We start from the raw sequence: 20,661 nt of genomic DNA on the forward strand, positions 1-20,661 counted from the left end.
CTCCTTTTATCTTGCTGGACAGCTTGATTTGCTGCTTGCTCCCCTCCCCCCATTCCCCTCCGGTTCAAAGTTATCTCTGTGTTTGTTACATTTCACTTTTGACAAAGAAAAAACACACCTAGCTAGGTATGACCAGCATTATCTTCCTGCATTAAAACTGGACAATAGTCCATGGCTTATCATGGCAGCCAGGTTAAAGCATTTCCTAGAACAGCCAAATCTAGGCATCCACCCTTACATAAAATGAAAGTCTTTGCTGTATGGCACTGGATTGTGTTTTTGGCCTGAAGGAAAAACAATCTGATACAAGCAACACTAGATCTGGAGGTGTTTTATATGTCACTTAAGATCCAGACTGCAATTTTGCAAAAGGCCACTCCACTTGTATTTATGAAATAGCCTGTTTTGGCCAAACTCCGTCTCTGTCAACTTCTCGGTGTTGCGGAGTTTAAAATTCATTTCTGGGTGTGGATCTGAGTTTTAAATCTTTACTCTGGTTCTAGGTTTTGGTAGAATTTTCCTTGATCTGCATCTAACGTTTCAGATGCTCATTCCATTACTATCTATTGTACAGTGGCAGGTGAAAGGCCTTCCAAGACTGAGCCCCATTGCGTTACATACACAGGGAAAGAACGAGTCCCAGCTTCAAAGAACTAAGTCTCCACAAACAAGACAAAAGAGTGGGAGGAAAAAGGGAGGCCCAGAGTAGCGAAGTGATTTGCACTGGGTCACGTATCAAGTCAATGGGCAGAGCTGGAAATAGGCCGGGTCTCCTGGCTCCCAATTCAGTATGTCAAAGAGTAGCCCACACTTCTTCCAGCATCAAAGAGGTTAGTTCCATTCATTGTGTCATACGCAGAATACTGAGGGCCAATTCTTCAATGAGACCATGAATTAAGACATTTCATGGGTCTGGTGGCACATTTCAACTTTTTCCCCATACTACAGAGCAAATACTTCATCAGCAGAAATGTTCATGTTGAAAAAAAAATCCTGTGTTTGTAAGAAAATTGCCTTCCTAGCTCAGAAGCAATGGACTATATAAATGTCAGAGGATTTGCACTGGGTTTAAATGAGCTGGCAGGACTCTGTCTCAGAAATTTGCATTCCAATCTAAAATAAATGGCACTTCAGCCCATAACTTTGCCTCGCAGGGATAATAAAGATGGATTTCATAACAGAAATCTCCGACCTGCAAGTGCACAGACTGTCTATGCTAGCTCCTTAAATGTGTAAGCATATGGTGCCCTCTAGTGTCAGATATTGGCCAAATTCTGATCAAATACATCTTCAACTAAAAGCCAGTCGCCAGATTTCTCAGCTGGTTTAAATTTAGATCCATTTATTCCATGATCATCTGGCCCAAATGCGCACTCCTTGCTCAAGCAAAACTCCCATTGAACCAAAAAGAATCGCCAGTTTTCATCCTTAGTCACTTCATCTTAGTTTTAAGGAAAAAGATCAATTGTATTTTTTTCATCATTAACTGTCATTTATCTCTATTGCATTCACGGCTCAACTATTCACCATAATTCTTATTCTGGTCTTATTACTTTTAAATCTCTTTATGCATTTAGAAGTTTAAAAACCATTTTCCTAAAGAAAAATAACAAAGCAGCACCTACCTAGAAATTCAATAACAGCAAAGGTTGAGTATGTATTGTGTGTAGAAGTACTTCCTTATGTTTGTTTTCTGCAGTCCCATTTCTGGGCATGCCCTGGTGATGGGAAATCTGTGTTCCAACAGGGCAATTTAATATGACATACGAATTCTGCATTTGGGCACTTCAATGAACACTTAATCACTTGAAATGAGTAATAGTGCAGATTGCTAGTTAGGGTCTCATTGTTTGAAAACTGGACCTGATATTTAGAAGTTTAGGCCTGCAAATGCATCCCTAAAACTGTGCTCACAAGTGTGCGTCTAATTTGAAAGCACAAATATCATAATTTGGGCTAGCGGCTGTGGTCACAGCACATGTGAGATTACTATCTGAGTCAGGCTGTTCACTTGAGCATGCAGGTAGTTGTGATTCCATGTGTGCACACGACTTCTGAGCCCGCTGTGACCAGGTGCCTGGCATGGACCACACTGAGAATGCTACACTCAGGACACACTGCAAGAAACAGGGCAGACAATCCCCCAAACTGGTGCTTCATTCTATAATTAGATTCACCAAACCATTAACAGAGGAGCTTCTGTAGCACCACACTGGTTAACAAGAAGTCACATACACTCCCCTTTAGGCATTCCAGCCTTGGTTCCCATCCAGACAAACTGGTGTAATATGGAGAGAGGTTATTGAAAACCCAATTCACTGTATCTGAGTTTCTACCAATCCCAAGGGATCAGACACTTACCGCCAGGGTCAATGATATATTTCAGATCTTGCCCAAATATCATGCTTCAGCCACTCCTTAGTAAATTAACTGAAGATGTTATTAATAAAAGAAAAGAGCATTATTGAATGGTTAAAAGATCATATACGTACAAATGTTTGCAAAGTCCTTAGAGCTCAGGTTTGTAGCAGTGATGGAATGATACTGTGAGTATCATCCCTCCACCTTATTTAAAGCTTTGTAATTTTGCAACAGCCTGTTAAAAGACACCCTGCTCCAAAAATGTTTTCTTACAGCTGACTGGTTTTCTAATCTTCAAAATACTGAATTGTTTTTTAATTAGTCTGATAATTAGTCCAAAGCCCCTCACAGCTTTGGTTATTATCAGCATGTAGGATGACTGCAGTAATTTGCTAGTGAAGAACCGCAGTGGAATTCTTATTTTGTTGTTGTCAGTTTCTCCTGGAAGTCAATATGAATTTGAATGAGCAAAAAAGTGTAATGGGATGGCAGCACCAGTTAGCAAGAGATATCTATCACCACTGATAAGGCAACTGCTCTGTTAATCAAGAAGATTTCTACTAGGAACAATCAAAGCCCTATGGATAAAAACTAAAACCCCCCTTCCCCAACGCACACTGGTGAATCTCTTCCCCAACACACACTGGAACCATTTCCCACAGGAACTAAGGACCATGCAAAACTTCTCCACCCTCTGCTCCAAGTGCCAGGTGGATTTCTTTGACCTGTCTTCTCTGACATAAACACAGAGCAGTGTGGACATTAAAAACACAAATCAAACCCTAGTCCCATTGTTCACTACGTGACTGGAAGATGCTCAGATACCACAGTGAAGAGCCTGGTCTGAGAACCTACAGAGAATAGAATCAACTCCTAGACTTTGAGATTCACGAGTGTGGTTAACTTCCCCCACAATTTTCTCTAACTTCAGATCCCCAGTACCTTTTTTTACACGTGTGGGTTATGGCTTGAAGTGAAAATACTGAAGGAAACATACAACCTTCCCAGCCCAACTGTACACAACTTGTGTGGCTTTATCTCTGATAGGAAAAAACAGTTCTTATTGCACCCCAAGATCTATCCAAAACTCTGAAATATGGAGAAATTCAGGTCTGGGGCTGAAAGCTGCATCTGGGTCCAGCCTTTAAGGATGATGCATTAGGCTCAGGCGACAATCCGTACACGTGATCTCAAGCAAACACCAGGAGACATGGAGGCACAGTCCAAGGGTCGGATGGCAGTGTCTCATCCATTGTAAAGCGCAGTGAAGCCCAGCATGACATACAGGATGAAGAAGTGACCTGGAAAGAAGACTGAGTGTATGATGACAGGCAGCTGAGGATTCCTATTCCAGTCACAGGTCCCTGAGACGCTAAGAACAGGACTCAGGGAATCTTGCCTGTTAGGGAAAAATATTGTCATCTGAATCATCATTCTGAAATTGGGCACTGGTACAAACTATGTTCCTGGGCCTATAGCCCTCCCACAAGCTATTTTTTAATTCCTGTACATCCAGCATGATGGCAGCTTCCTCTAAACAATCTCTGTGTTTGGTTTGTGTCTGTGTGGGGGGTTCTTTCCTTCATTAAAATGTTAATGGTTGGTGAAAGTTGCTGGTTTGGCAGCCTTGGAGACTCCAGTCCTTTGTTTGTTCACGGCACAGGTCCAATCCCTGCACAGACTGCCCTTGCCAGTGCCTGCAGACTTGTTCTGGAGGGATATGCCTAGAGCTCAGTCTCTAAGGCGTTATCTACATCAGGGAGTTACGCTGATGCAAGCTCCCCCACTCATGTGACTTACCCTAGCTTCAGCATGGGTTGTCACGTCAATGCTGCACATGACACTGGACATTACGAATTGCACTTCCATGCAGTGTAGAAAAACCCTAAATCATTTCAGTGTTCAGAGACCAGAGGAATAGCATCCAGGGTACAAGACAGCAGGACAGAGGAGTTGCTTGGGGACTGTTGAACTGAAGCCAAAGGAGGATATTTTAAATCAGGAAAACTGTAGGCAGGCATCTTGGAATGTTGCCAGGACACCAGAGATGTGCCATGGGATATTTAGAAGCCCCCAGAAATCAGGACCAGAGTTTTATCTTTCAGCTGAGAAACGTTTCCTGTTCGGATGGAAGACCAACAAAATTCTGAAGTGCGTTTACCAAGGACTGCCGCTAGCCAGTCAGTGATCACAGGATGGTGTGATAAGATCGCCAGTGACAGACATAGACTGAACATCCAGCCAGACCGTGCTAAGGACCTCGCTAGAGGTCCATCTCCTGAGACATACTCCATCTGCAAAGATGCTACATCCCTTTGGGATTTGCCTTGAAGATGCTGCTCTTGCTGCTCATGAACAGTACCTGCAATAACAAGAGGATGGTCTCTACCTACTATGGTGAAGGGCACCTTGACTCAGACAGAGAGAGTGGACAAATGGTGCCCTTCATATCACGCCGGGGTATTGCTTTAGTGCTAACCTAGATGGAAGAATCACCAACCCTCATGATATTTTCACAAGTCATACAATATTTGCAGTCATGCCAAGTAAGAATCTCCACTTCCACAGAAACAGAGCAGGTTTCTAGTCCTCCTGGTTGCAGCAGAAAGCTTGAATCGGTGGCCACCCAAATGCTCAAAAATCAGAAGGTAAATAAAAAGAACCCCAAATGTACTCTTTTAAAAAATCTCAGCACTTTTTGGAGCCTGACTCTGACACCAGTAATAATCCTTCCTGCGGCATGCTACTGTATCTGGGAAGTTTCCCGTCTGACTACCAGACAGCACAAACCTGCCGGGCTGGTGAGAGTTGGTGAAATCAAAGCACAAGTGCGGGCTGTAGGTTATTATTATTATTATTGAGCTGTAAAATTACAGAAAATCCCAGCATGGTGCCAGCAGAGAGCGGTGTAGTACAACCAATGACATAATCATTTTGACTGAGGCCAAAAAAAAAAAGGGGGGGGGGATCTTTAAAAACAGTACATATGGGATTTCTAAAGAGTTGACAGAGGATTTTAATGTGTGGATTAATTTAGCTGAGCTAAATTTAATTTAATTATGTGCTCCTTGAAGAATAACATTTTGTAAGTTTTTTTTTTTTTTAATTTTCCTTCGTGATTAGCTTTTTCTAATAGTGAAACTTACATAGCAAATATAGATACCTCCTTATTCTCAGAGATGAATGAAATAGTTTGTAATAACTAGGAATGTGTCCAGTTACTAGCCATGCTTTAGAGGGACTAAGAAGCTTCATTGAAAAAAAATATATTTGTTATATGTATATATTTTTATTTATTTATATTATTTTTTTAAAGACAATTGTTTCTACAATTTTTAGTTCTGGACAGAACTTGAAGAAGAAGCAATGATGACAGAGAAGCACCTATAACTACGTTATGTGATCAGATCCTCAGCTGGTGTATATCCACACTGATTTTCTCAAGCTCAATGTCTGTCCCGGTAATTTTCAAGGTACTGTTAAGCAGTTACTCCTTCCCACAGAACTAAGAGGCAGGTAGATAAGTATTTACCCATTTTACACATGGGGAAACTGACATAAAGAGTTGCAAGTGCAAAATGTCAGAGTCAGGCTGAGTTGCTGTTCCAATTCAAGGCCTCAAAAATGCATCTACCAACAATAACAACAAAGCACATGAGCTTAAAAGAAGAAGAGAAGAATCCATATAAAGAAAACTGCAGGGGAAATTAAAAGAGGCAGAATGCAACTTCCAGAGGTAGTTGTCAGCTGAGGCACCTTGGATATCACCATGACAGCTGTGAAAATGCTTTGAGATCTTTTATTGGTTATGGGTGTAAAAGCCCTTAGTTGTTACGCTACTTCTGAAAGACAGTACTTCCCACTGCACCCAAAGGCACCCTAAGCAGTACGGATGCTGTAATACTTCACTGGGATCCATGCTGATGATGGAGTCATCTACACCCTGTTGCAGCAGAATTGTCCCTTTAAAGTCAGGCCCACAACAGAGGACGGTATCGATAAAGACAATCACATTTGCAAATCCTTTGCAGAGTATGAAATAAAGCAGAGTCTCGCTGGGAGCCCAGAGCTAATTGTGAATGATAATCTAAAAGTCCAACATGTACTCATGATGCTTATGAATTAATTACTTGGAATCCTATACCAAGAAGTATAAAGAATTACCTGCCAGCACCACCCATTTTAGTGAGAGCTCTGAGAATGTTTTGCTATTAAGGTTTTGGAGGTAGCGGGTTGAGTTCTTATCCTTCACCCCATCCCACCCCAAGATCAGTCGTTAGGTCACTGCAAATTTGAGGAAGGAGGCGGGTGGGTGGGTCCTGGATTTTGGTTCTGCTCATAATAAAGAGAAGTGGAATCCTGCTTACACTCGTGCACCAATGGCCTGTATCTTAGGTCTAGGCATGCAGGAGGGAACCACAGGGCAGGTCATCTTTCTCCTGGCTCCCTGGAGCAGGTGGGCAGATATGCTTTGGAGAGGAGCAGGGAGTGGGAGGAGCCTTAACTCCACAGCCCCAACTCACCAGCCAGCACAGCTGAGCAAGCCGGGGCATAGAAGGGGAGATGTCCATTTGCTGTTGGACAGGACACCCGAAAATTGCTAGTGCTTCTGGATCAAGGGGAAGTAAAGCAGAGAACTGTTCCTCCCAGAGATATCTCTGGAGTCACACTGTCTTGCAGGGTGCCCCTGGAACAGCATGGCTCATGCACCACTCAGTGCCAGGGTTGTGCCGGGAAGCACAATCTAGTCTTACTAGAGAGACAAGGTGGGTGCAGTAATATCTTTTATAGGACCAACTTCTGTTGGTGAGAGAGACATGCTTTTCAGCTTACACAGAGCTCTTCATCGGGTCTTAGAAAAGTCCTCGGAGTGTCACAGCTAAATACAAGGTGAAACAGATCGTTTAGCACAAGTAGTTAACATATATTTAAGGAGACCGCTCAAGGTGAAGGCTCCTGTTAATATCCCTGCAGTCATAGGACAACAAAGGGGAGGTTAGTGGTTACAGACTGTCTCTTTACATCCAGTGTCTTTATTAAGACCATAACTTTTAGTGTCCAGCAGAGTGATGAATTTAAGCTCCCAGGCTCATCTTTTGAAGGTGTTGTGCAGGTTTCCTTTGAGGATGAGGACTGAGAGGTCGGATATAAAATGATTGCTCTGTGAAAAGTGTTTGCCAGTGGGTGAGATGGTGCTTTTGTCTTTTATCGATTTCCAGTGTGAGCTCATTTGAGAACACCGTGATTGTCTGGTTTCATCCACGTTGTTGAGACATTTAGTGCACTGGATGAGGTACAGCACATGTTGTGATAGGCATGTCTAGAAGCCGTGGATCTCGAAAGGTGCATTGGGAGGTATCGATCATCATAGCAGTGGAGAGATACATTTGCAGGTTTTGCATCTGTTGTCATGGCAGGGTCTGGTGCCACTTGGAGTAGGTGGGTTCTGGTCTGTGCGGAGCTTGATTCTGGTGTTGAGCTTGGCGAGGCTGGGGGGTAGTTTGAGGTTTGGGAGAGAATTCTTTCAGGATGTGCTCCCCATCGAATATGAGAAAAGCAAGGACATTGTGATCAATACTCTAGGTAGTCACGATGGTCAATGCTACTTATCTCGCCCTCACCTCAATCTGCTATTCTCCGGTTCTTTCGTGGGATTGTGACTGGATTCAGCTAGGATCCTATAGGTTTCTCTCTGTAAAAAGTGAGTTAGGTGAACCTTCAGTGAAGATCTTTCTAAACTGCAAAATGTACTGCCTGTCTTACGTGCATGTCCAAATACAGATAGTTCCGGTGAACGAAGCTGAACAAGCCTGAAAGTTGCTACTTGTCCCATTTGTTTCTCATTGGACATACTTTGAGATATTTTCTGCAGCTGGTAATGATCTCTTCCTGGTTGCCCATTTCAAACCTGTCTGTACCTTCTTGTTGGTCAAGATAATCACCAGTGGTATGATGGCTGAGTAGCAGGAATCCAAGAACATCTGTGCATCTGTGAGCCTCTGTGAGGTCAGGGACACACAGAGAATAAAGATCCAGAAGAGGCCATTTAGCCCAAAACAGAAAAGGTACATGATTAACAGGGCCGTGATGGCTTTGGCTGCCTGGATCTCCATGGGCTTTGTGTGAAGCCCCAGCAGAGGTTTTGCCTGTTTCCCATGCTGATAAAACATGAAGAGAAGGTAGCAGCTGGACAGGGTCATGATGCCAAAGAAGAACAAGTCCCGAATGACAGACACCACCCGTTTCCCAAGTACAAAAGGCGGCTGGGGAACAGCACACAGCAGAAGTTGTACGTCACTAGGATGTGATGATGGAGGAGTTTGCATTAAGCTGGGAGGAGGAATAAGCCAGGTGGGTGCTGCACCCAAAGAGGTTGAAGAACCAAAAGAAAATCATAACTGAGGAGAGATTTTTCAGCAGGTTCTGTCTCAAGTGCAGCCATTTGCAAGGAGACAGGACAATGAGGACACACTGGACACAGTCCCACATGGAGGTGATACAGATGGTCGTGGCTCTGCCACGCAGTAAACATGGAGGGTAACTTTGCAGACCAGGCCGTTGTACATGTTCTGAAGCCTGAAGGTTTTGAGGGTGAAGGGGATCCCCTGTGTCAGCATAACCAAGAGGTTGGAGAATGCAAGCTTGCTCAAGATGATTTCAGAAGGTATGGATCTTCCTTGGCACATTAACATGTGGGTGAAGGAATAGAGTGGGTGAAGGTTCCCTGGGATCCCCACCGTGTCCAATAAAATGAAGCTAACTATGTCAAAGACAAACCAGCCTCCCATAACTGATTCTGCAAATGGACATGGGTAACCGGATCTGTGTATTCTGCAAGGCAAGGACATCGTGCAGTAGAAACTGTATGTGCATTAGAGACTGGGGAGCTTCAAGTTATATACTGTACTGGCAAAGTGTGTGCCTTAACGTCCTCTCGCATTTGGTCCAATATAGGAAAACAATGCTAATGTTAGCAGTAAGTGAAGTGACTCCTTTCGCTCAGCTGTCAAAAGCTTGTGTTGTGGTACTGAGGCTTCTGGATGCAAACCGTGATTCTGATCTTCTGAGGTATCATTACATACACAGAATTAGGACAGACTTTGTCCTGCTTAAAGATCCTCATCAAATAACGGGCTCAGGTATCACTAGCCATGCCCAAGCTGTGAGGGAAAGAGCACGAGGAGCCATCCTGCAGAAAGCAATCGTGCAAAGTTCAGCCACAGCCTTGTGCTTTATGTGCTCCTTCGCTGGCTGTTCTGCCGTCTGTGTGAAAACAGTTGGTGGCCTGAGTCTTTTTCTTAGTGACTAGGTGTTGGTAATGTGACCAGCAAAAATTAATACTAACTGGCACAATTCATTAATGCTATCCGTATGTAGGTCTTCACAGAGTGCTAATCAATACAGTATCTATGCCCTGAATTTATCTATGTAATTATCAATAATAAGTAGCATTTATATGCACTTTACAAGCTAAATTCACATAATACCCCTGACAGAGGCAGGTAAGTGTTATTGTCCTTATTTTACATATGGAGAACTGAAGCAGAGGCTGAAGCGACTTGTCCATAGCTATAAAATGAGTCTGGGCTAGAGGCAGGGAAACCGTCCAACTCCTACACCTTCACTCATTCCTCCAGACCATGCTGAATCATACCGACAAGAATTTCTGCAGAAAGGAGTGTCTTTGTTCAAGCCGATATCAAGTTTGTTTGTACAGCTGCCAAAGACTTTGCATCTGGGTCAGCCCTTCTCCATAATTAAACAGCTTTAGAAGTGGGTGAGCAATTAGATTCTGTAAGATCTGAAAACTTGTAAGATAGCATTTAAAATTGATTGAATTCATGGATTAAGAAGTCATGTCTGATGATTAAGGTAAAAAGTTCTAGAGCAGAGATGAGAAGAATGTACTAGCTAAATGAAAGCCTGTTTTTCTTTGCAGTTCGACTGAGACATAGAAACTATAATCACAAAAACAAACAAAAATCCCCAGTGTTCCAATGCCCCCAGTTAAGTTTCAGCATAAAATGTGCTGTTCTAATACGTCTGCCTGGGTTTCTATCTCCAGCAATGTCCATTTATAAAAGGTTAATTCCAGAAATGGAGCAACTGCAACAGAGATAGAATACGAACTGCTGAGGGTGTTCAGATTCTCAGGGGCAAAAGGTTTTGTAACAGTGATTTCCAGTTAATTCAATAGACTGCAAAAGAGTGAAAAACAGAACTTGTGAAAAAATGACATTTGAAAAACACACACCCCTTGCACGTTTTGGTCATTGGCCATTCAGAGGCAGATACCTTGCAGCACACAGATGTGTGTATGGAGCATCTCATGAAAGCCATATGCTCTGGCTGGTGTTCTTTATGTCCAGGGATAGTTCTAATGATTCCTTTAGGGCCTTCTGATCTTGAGACTCCGACTACATTAACAATGTAATATTTTATAATTACCAGAGGGTGGTGGGAGCTGTAGCCAGACCACTGGATCCAGTGACTGATATTTCATGTTTGGCATTGCTTTACCTACAAAGCCCAAAGTGCACTTTACAGATTGGTAAAGTAATAATGAGACAAAGCACTTATTTTACCATTAGAAAGAAAGATGAATACACACCTCTTAATTTGTTGGATCTTGTTTTGAACTGCCCAGAAGTGCAGACCCGGTTTGTACGTCTTTGGTGAAAGGAGTTAGTACCCTCTCACAAGAAAGTGGATATATATCTTTTTTCTTATCTTAGCTTTGCTTTTAAAGTCAAACGGTGCTCGAGTTCCCTCCCCTTCTGCTAAAGTCAATAAGAACTGAGGCTACTTATCACTTAAGCAAGATCAGGCCCTAATTTTTATATGAATAAACCAATAAAATGTCCTACGTTTAAAAAAAAAAAAATCATTCAAAATGGTCAATGCCTTTTCAATGAAAATAGACTACTAAGGGAAAATAGACACTGAAAATAAAGCACAGGCAAAAGTTATGAGACAAGCACCATATTCAATGACAGATGAAATATTTAAAATTATTCTGCAATACCTTTGTCTCAAGGAAATTATTAAAGATGTCTCATTGCACTTATCCCTCCATCTGTGAGACTTCTCTTTATACTTTTCCCCGCTACCAGCGTGTGATTCAGCTGGGAGTTGATGTGCATGGGATTAAGCTCATACATTCTACTAGACGTGCATAGGCTGAGGGATGCCCTGGATGGGATTACAGAAATCTTTTCTTCTTGAAACATCATAACACAGTAGGACAGTCTAGATTATAATATGCAAAAAATGAAATGCCACATTTAAATCTTCAGTGAACTGGCAAAAGCGCAGGCATAGTGGAGAGCAGAGATGCAGTGTTTGAGAATTATAGCAATAGATCCATAGGTCTCTTAGTCTTTATGCACCTACTTTTAATTCCTTTAATACCTTTGTGCTCTGGTTTATACATATCACAATTCTGTGCTCCAGCACAGATGGGCGTGCTAAGAATCAGAAGTATGAATTGTTCAAGATTCCCCATGATATACTGAGTGACCCCACAATACATAGCATGGAACAGGGAGGAGACTGAATAACTCCATGTTGCCCAGCAGGAACACAAAAGGAGATTCTGCAACCCATCTGGGCATAGAAATCTTGTTTAAACTGCTAATAGCTGTTAGTCAAAGGGCTAGCAGGAGAAGTAGCATTAGAATTAGACAGGACAGCACCTACAAACCAATCTTCCTGTAATCCTTTCAACAGGTGGCTTTTGATGTTACACAAAAATAATTCAGACTAGCCTGAGACTTAGTCCAGACTCCTAGGTTATGCTTTGGAAGCATTAATAGGAACATTAAGCATTGCTTTCATTCTTAATCATAGCTGTTCATACCCATAGTGTCTCAGCATTAATGCATTCTGTGGTCTTATGGGAGAGCCCTGTTTAATTCTTCTAACTTGGCCTTTTGATTCTTAGGTGAGAAGGTGTTCTGGTGCAAAGATCTTATTCTGCAGTGTGCAGACTCACAATGGTGAAAGTGTGTGTGGGGGAAATTTATCTGAACTGGTTTGTCCACTGCTTCCATGTGGTCTGAATTGGGGGACATTTTTCCTACCTGCTGACACCCCTGTGTATATGTTGGATGCAATTGTGAATTTCTGTTGAGATAAGCAGCTTTCTAGGTCCCTGTTTGTACAATGATTGTAACAGTAAATGACTAACTCTATTATCTAAGGGACCCAGCTACAGATTGTGCATGTTCTCCTTAACCTTGGTCAATTAGATTCTGGGGGCTAAGTGGCAATCATTTATTTAAAAAATGCATAGGGATCATGTAATAAGCTCCTAATAAACACATACTGCTAATTAAGCTGTTCAATGGTACATTTACTCTAGGCCTTAATTAGGTCTCTAAATAAATCTAGACAGTCTCTCTTCTGATGCAACTCTGTTTTCATGTGCCATCTTCCTGGAGCAGGCCCTTACTTGCAAGAAAGACACTTGTCTGTAAAGAACAATAAAAACTTGCACAGTTGTTCGTCTGTTTTTTGCAAAATACCTTTGTAATATGAATCAGTGCATTTAAGCTTCACTGAGGCTTGATGAATGTCTCCAAGCTGTTCAGAAAGAACATTTCATTTAGAGTTATTCAGAATGATCCTTGCTGGAGAAATTCTAACATTCACTCAAATGTTTGAGCTCCTGTATAATATGCCAAAATAGTTTTCAGGACTGTGTGTTTGCGTTCATCAGAAATCCACACCACACCCAGTCCTGACACACTAGGGGTACTGAATATGGGAAAGTTTGTTTTCTCTAGTACCTTTAAAGCGCCAAACATCTCCAAGTGCTTTACAAAGTAGGTTGTTAAAGGTACGTGGCATCGTGATTATGTCGCTAATCAGCAAGTATTCTCCAGAGTCGCAGTTCTCAATCAGAGGGAATGTCAGTTAGGTCTCAGGATTATCAATGAGTATTTTAAAAAGAAATGACATAAGGGACCATTAAATTTCACCTGGTCAATGACCCAAGAGAGGAAAGAAGGGGGGGGAGCATAATACACTCTAGTGTCAATTTTCAATTTAAAAAATATTTTTAAGTTTGTCAATTATCGCTACATCTTCTCTTGTTTGTTGGTATAAATTGGAAGCAGAAGGCTGTGTCTCCAGGGATAGCTACATGTCCACAGATAACTACTAGAGCTGATCAAAACATTTTCCCTTGCCCATTTTGGTCGAAATTTTTTGCATTAAAAATGTTCATTTTTCTTAAAAAATAAATTTTTAAAAGATTAAAAAAAAAAACAAACAAAAAAACAAAAACCAAAAAAAAAAAAAAAACAACCCAACCCCAAATACTCAAGATTTCCTGTGGATGGTAATTGGTAGTTTTCAGCCATCTCTCAGATGTGTCTTCTCTGAGCCTAGCAGATGGGAGACAGGACCATAACTTTGTGCTGAGGAGAACCATGTTATGGGTGCGGGTTAACTTGGCAAGAGAAGCCAGAGGCTTGAAAGTCAGTGTGATTTATGGGTCTGCTCCTACCTCTGGGCCTGGTCCTTCATCTCAAAAGGGAAAAGCTCATGATATTAGATCTTGAGGCTCTGCCATTAATCAGGGATGCCATTAAAAATGGCACTGGCATGATACAAATGCCTGCCACACGGAGCTTATCATACTCTTACCATTTCTGGCCCCCTGAACACAGCTAATTTGAGTTTGTGCCTAAACTGTTCCAACTTGAGTGACACCTTGCAACAGATTTAGTTTACATTTTGCACCTGCAACATGGGTGAAATGTATCTGATCAGCAGTCCAATACACTCACCCATCCCACTGCAGGGTTGATAAGCTGCTCATGTCCCCAACCACTGCATGCATTACTCCTGTGAAAGTAACTTATTTCCCAGGTTGGTAATTCATGCTCCAAGTGAATGTTAATAGGAGATAGCAGCCAATTAGGAACCTAAAAGGGCCTTTCATTAGCTTTAGAGAAATGAAGTACTAATTATGGAGGTTTAAGTAAATACCTTCTCCTGGAGCTAATTATGGATCCATAATAAAGCAGAACTTGATTTTGTGCATCTGGGGAGGGAGCAGCTCAAGAAATCTGAATGTTGCCTGCCCTAGGGTAATAAGTGAAGAAGGAGGCGCTTAAAAAAATTGATTCTTTGACTTTCTTCATGAAAGTTTCCCCACTGCCTCGGAGAGCAGCAGCACCGAGGAAGCATCTCATTGGGAAAGAAGATGTAAATGGCGTCAACCTACAGGCAAGGACGTTTCAGGTCAGTCAATGCTGTTTGCCTAACAGAGGCTCATGGGAGCAACTTGAAACATGTTTCTTTGCATCACTCTCACTAGCGATATAAGAAAGTCCAGGTGGGAGGGCAGGAGAGGGGAGCTGCTGCACCATAAAGCCAGCGAGGGGCAGAATTCAAAACGTTGGGTGGTAGATTGTACCTTTAGGCACAACCCTGAGCAGCTGGTGGTGTGCGAGTTGCACCATCCCAGCAGTAGCCAGAGAAGGCACTGGGCCACAGATGCTGGTTTGAGGCACAATTCCCTCCACCTCTCTCTTCCTGCTCTTGGAGAGATGGGGAAGGTTGAGTGTTGGGTTTGGAAGCAAGATGACACAGCCCTTGAAAGGATGCAGCTTACTGCCTTCACCCTCCGTAGCTGGCCTGAGAGCACTGGGCACAGGATCTAGCCCACCTCCCACTCCCCGTCCCTCTACTCCCAGTCAGGCGTATCTAGAGGAGGAGAGTTTGCAATAGTGATTTGCACATTTAAAGGTGATTTGTCACTTTGGGCTCTGTTGTTTGCTTTGTGTAAGGAGTGTTTGCATGCTGGGTATGCTGGCCTGCTTGAGCATCTCAGTGTTGGTAACTATCCCTCCAGGAGAGTCCAAAAATTCAATGACGACAACGCATACGAAAACCGTTGAGCCTTTTTTCCTGATGAGTGTATAAGGTCCATTTCTCACTCCTGTACAAAAGTGTCCCGGTAACAGCGCACACAAATATTTGTGTGTTCTGTCACTTTATTTTTCTGCCATACCTTCTTGCTCAGTCTAGATATTATCGTGGCAGCATTTCCGAAGTGGATGTTGAATTCAGTTTCAAGCGAAAGGTTGACTGCAATAGTGGACGCGTTCACCACTTCAAGTTCATAATTATTGATGTTGATGGAGGGTGCGTCTTCACCTCCTTGGCACATTATATGAGTCTTTTTTAAGCTTATAATAAGCCTGAAGTCTTGGTTGGCTTTGAAAAACTAATTGACCATCAGATCTTGTGTGTCCTTCACTTCATTTGACTCCCAGATGAGCCAAGAGCATCACTGACATATAGGAATATTTTTCAAGATGGCATCACACATAATACTCCACTGCTCATTCTGGTGCTCAGATAATTCTTTCTCCATGGTTAATAGAGACAAAGGGGGTGAGGTAATACCTTTTATTGGACCAACTTCTGTTGGTGAGAGAGACCTCACTCACCTTGTCCCGCTAATATCTAATATCCTTGGATCAACACAGCTACAACAACACTGTATACATCCATCGTTATCGATGGATGTAAGGAAAAATTCAGAATATCTGTTCACTAACTATTTGTTACAGGATACTTGCTAGCAGCTAATACATCTGCTTAAGCTTAAGGAATACAGCCCAGTATGGTGAAATGATCATTTAAACAGACTGGGCTGTATTCCTTAAGCTTAAGCAGATGTATTAGCTGCTAGCAAGTATCCTGTAACAAATAGTTAGTGAACAGATATTCTGAATTCTGTTTAAATGATCTTTTCACCATACTGTTTAAACAGAATGTTGTTATCCTTAAGGCCAGTGAGTCAGCTTTGGATGAACTATACAGTTAGTTACAGCAGCGTTAAATCAACACCTCTTTCTTTCCTGCAGTAAGCTTCCTGCCTATAAAATTTGATAAAATACAAGATAGATAATGACTGTACATGTTAAGGTGACCTGACATTCCCTTAACTTACATTCTGTAAGTGGATAGTGAAGACTGACATCTTAAATATCTCTTTCCCTTTGAAAACGCAGGCTTTGTAAAGCTTAGAAAACATGGATAGAGTAACTGAATGTGGGCAGGAGAAATGCCAAAAGCACGCGCTGAATGTCATTGGGATTTTTATACACAGAGAAGTGAAACATCAGAACTTAACGTTCTTGTTTAGCAAACGTAAACCACCGTGCCCCAGAGCATTGCCGTAGAATGCTGAAATAGTTCATGAAGTGATGGAGTCCAGCTTTCATGGATAATAGTTAAAAGAGGACACTGGTAGCTCAGCTGCTGCAGTCACGCAGAGGAATTTTACAGTTGTAAGGAAGGAAAAATGGAGAGAAGAATTTTAATGACGAAGTTGCTTTTCACTGGGGCCAAAGATGCTGCAGCAGACAAGAGCCACTGAGGAACTTACTGAGCATCTCTGAGCTGCTCGTGAACTCACAGCAACACTGAGGACAGCATACAGATCGTCCTGCTTTTCTACCAGCAAAGGAGCCTGCCACTTCAGCTCCAGGGAAAACATCTCCATTAGCTTTCAGCAGCATAACGCTTCTAACACACAGCTGAGCAGTTAGAGGACAATGGTACACCCCCACGGCCACTAGCCAATGCATGACATGTATTTAGATGCAGTTTCTTAATTGTCAAGGTCATCTGGAGGTCACAAAAACTCAATCCCATTCTCATACCAGTGTAACAAATCCATGGACTCTCTTGAACTTTTCCTGCATACACCATGGCCAAATGGGGCTGCTGCCTGGCAGCAAATCCTGCCCTCTCACTGCCAAAAGCACAGACCCCTACTTCTTGTGCTTAAGGAGAATCCCTAGGACACACAGCTGAACCATTCTGAATCTATTCTGTAGAGGGCAGTAGCACACACAAGGGTCGCGAGCTGTATGCAAGAGGTGCTAAAGCAATGCTTTTGGAATCTGGAACTCACTCTGCTCCCCAATGAGGTGTAAAAAAAGGTGGCCTGAGGTTTAGTTCAAAAACTGGGCATATACTCCCAATGATGCAGTGGGGGTGGGGATATTTCAGAATCCGTTTTCCACTCTTCAGTGTCCTGGCATTTACTGGAACTTTCTTTTGGCAGGGCTGGCAGTAAGCGAATGATACCACCTTTAATTTAATTGGTGAATTATGACAATAAAGACAAGAGTTAAGGTGGGTCACGCAAGTTCATAAATCCATCCTCCTACCTGCGCCTTTTCATGATCCAGGCCTGAATTACAACAAATGGCATTGCCAAGTGCTATAACGTCTAAGCAACTGAGATTTATACTGATATGTTTCTTAAGAGGGCCAGCTCCTTCCTCATAAAAGCTTCACATCAGCTTTGAGATGCCAGCCAAGAGATCACCTGCCTTATTCTGATTTATGATATGAGTCATCTGTTGCCACTGAATTCCACCCAGAATAAAATCCGTTGATTATTTATATTGCAAAAGTATGGGAATTGCTTTCAAGTGTCCATTTGGAGAAGGTTGGCATTGGGGAAGAGAAGATGCAAGATACAAAAGAGAGGACCTGTGATGCCACCTTAGAAGGAGATGCATTATTTATAGCCAAGAAGTTGCTTAGGATTCTGATCTTTGTGGATGGAATAATGAAAAGCCAGGGATGTAGCAGATTTATAGCAAATTACTACTAATATTCTTAATATAAAAATTATCAGAAGGTACTGAAAAAAAAATGGTTTTTTTTCTGTAATATTAAAATCTGTTTCTATGTTTTGAGTTCCATAAATTGAAGGTTCATATTACTCACACAACTCAAAGCAAAACAAGGCCAAACCCATGCTGTCTTACTTGGATTTGTTCTAAAAACATGCAGAAATACAAATTTTGCATCAGTCTGATCCAAACTATAACCTGACTTAGGTCCAAACAACCTTTAGCCAAATTTATTTGAAAGGTTCATGAACCTTGGCAAACTGGGTCCAAGTGTTTGTGTTTGTTCAGTTTGTGAGTCGTGTGGTTTTAATGTGAACATTGTGCACTGCACCTACCTATTTATTTATTTATTTATTTGTATGACTCCAGCCCCTCCTTTGGCGGTATGTTATAAAAATAGACTTTGACAGAGACTCAAAGACTATTGTAACTGGAGATAGGTATGAGATTTAGGGCCTGATAAATCAAAAGAATCAGGTTGGGTTTGTTGGGCAAAGATAGCATAGAATGGAAAAGGAAGGCATCCGAAGGGTTAACATCGAGTGAACTTTATATGAATTAATTAATTTTTGAGAGAATACTTTGCGTAACATTCATATTTTATTTCTATATACAATCGTGAATACTCAAGAACAGAATGACAAAATACAACATACGGGAGCCTCTCTGACATTTCAGACTCTACCTTTCCGTGGGAGTTTCTCATTTCATAATACTTGTCTACCCTTGTTATATATTAAAAAACAAACAAACAAACCCACAAAGGAAAAAACACAGTCACAGCCAGTATAATAATCTAAACAAGCAACATTCAGGCATATTTCATATTGATGAGGAAGGTGGCAGGCTACCCACGGGGTGAGTGAAAGAGGGTCAGCAAAAGTGATTGTTTCCAGCCTCTATAGATGAACTTTTAGAGACCACCCCAAATGAAATTTCCACATAGCTCACTAGACTGAAAGCTCTTTCCCTTGTTAGTTTGTCCTCTGGCTCAAACGCTTCCCATTTCTTTTTTTCTAATAAAATAAGTTTAGGTTGTATTGAATTGAGTTTTTTTTCACAGAACCTCTTCCATCACCTCCTCTTAAATGATTGCCTGAAATTCTTTCTCATCATCTGCAGTGAGTTATAGAATCTTAGATTCTAATAAATAAAGAGTTCATTATTTATTACGTATAATTTGCCTATCCTTCATAAAGCTGAGATTGGATAAAGCATTAGTCCTACTTATCATACAAATTTGGGCAGATGCATCATTTATGCCGAAGAATATTTCTCCAACCATTCTGATTAGTTAATTTTGCTAGAAGTAGCGTACATCAGATTATAAAATTCTTTGACATGAAAGATGGTTTTTAATATGGTCTCGTTACAGGAATAACATGAAGTGGCATGTCACTAATCACAGTGCTCTAATGGGATGGAATTCAGGCTGTCTAGGGTGTCGAAGTGAATAGAAATCTGGTGTGCTTTGTGGTTACTGCTGTATTATAATGTTATATCAAATGACAGCATGTACTATGATCAGTGTACGGACCAGAGACAAAAACCCATTTGCAGTCATTGGAAAGATTCTCTTTAATTTCAGTGAGGTTTGGCTCAGACCCTAAGCTCTTAAATAAATGAAGCAGGATCAGACTAGGTCAATACTTCAATCAGAGCTCCTTAAAGGAATATTTAAGTGCTAAAGGAAGCTCTTTGTGATTTTGTACCTTAGATGGTGTTCTTTCCTCTAATTCAGTAGTAGAGCTAGAACCTTGCAACATGTAAAGGGGCACTACGTTTCTGAAGGCACCATCTTTCAGGTGACATATCATCCTTGAAAGATTTCTTGATGCTGTATAGGAGTTGGCATTTGACCAAGGCATTGACTCAGGTAATTATCTTCTGCCTGCCAAAACTGTCTTCTCCAATTATGGCTCTGTCTACACAGCAAAGAAAAACCCACAGCTGGCCCGGGCCAGCTGACTCGGACTTGCGGGGCTTGGGCTGTGGGACTGTTTCATGTCTGAGCCCCTCCCACCTCAGAGAGTCCTACAGCCTGGGCTCCAGCCCAGGCCTGGAGGTCTACGCAGCAGTGAAACAGCCCCGAGGTCTGAGCCCTGTGAGCCTGAGTTGACTGGCAGAGACCAGCTGCGGCTGTCTAGTTGCTGTGTAGACACCCCCTGTGTGGGAAAGGAGACTATTCACTTCCTGTCCCAAACTAGTGTATAATGTTGTCGTGCTCTGCTAAAGAGTTGCTGAATTTCACTTGAGACGTGGCTACAGGTCAGTGCATTTATCTTATTGTCAGGCTGGCACTTTTTAGCTGGCCCTAAATTAATTGCTCTTCTTTTTAGTTTTGTTATTTCAGATGCAATGTAAGCCGACACATCTGGCAGGTGCCAGCTGGTTGTTTTTGCCTCAAATCTGGTGAAACTTTAACTAGATTCTTCACATTGCTCACTACTTATTCCCCAGCACTATATATTTTGCAGGAGCAATCTTTTACATTACACTCCAGTCAAATTTTGTTGACATACAAAACATTTAGTCCCTGGGCAAACGTTTTGCCTTAGAACTGCTACTACTGTCAGAAAAGAGAAGAATAAAAGCTGGCGGTTCTCACTTCGTCGTGGGAGTATGG

The 20,661-nt window shown here is 41.9% G+C and overlaps 1 long non-coding RNA gene and 1 pseudogene across 1 annotated transcript; one reads left to right on the forward strand and one right to left on the reverse strand.

Annotated features, from left to right (window-relative positions):
- Positions 1-8,201: 8,201 nt before the first annotated feature.
- On the reverse strand, positions 8,202-9,149 carry LOC137160254 (olfactory receptor class A-like protein 1; annotated as a pseudogene).
- A 5,284-nt stretch (positions 9,150-14,433) lies between these two features.
- On the forward strand, positions 14,434-18,983 carry LOC137160255 (uncharacterized). The gene is made up of 2 exons (XR_010921822.1): positions 14,434-14,613; positions 17,456-18,983. It is a non-coding gene; the product is annotated as an uncharacterized lncRNA (long non-coding RNA).
- The last annotated feature ends 1,678 nt before the right edge of the window (positions 18,984-20,661 follow it).

This window comes from Emydura macquarii, unplaced genomic scaffold (genome assembly GCF_026122565.2).
Source record: "Emydura macquarii macquarii isolate MOO-44397 ecotype Brisbane River unplaced genomic scaffold, CSIRO-AGI_Emac_v2 contig_2184, whole genome shotgun sequence".
NCBI lineage: Eukaryota > Metazoa > Chordata > Testudines > Chelidae > Emydura > Emydura macquarii.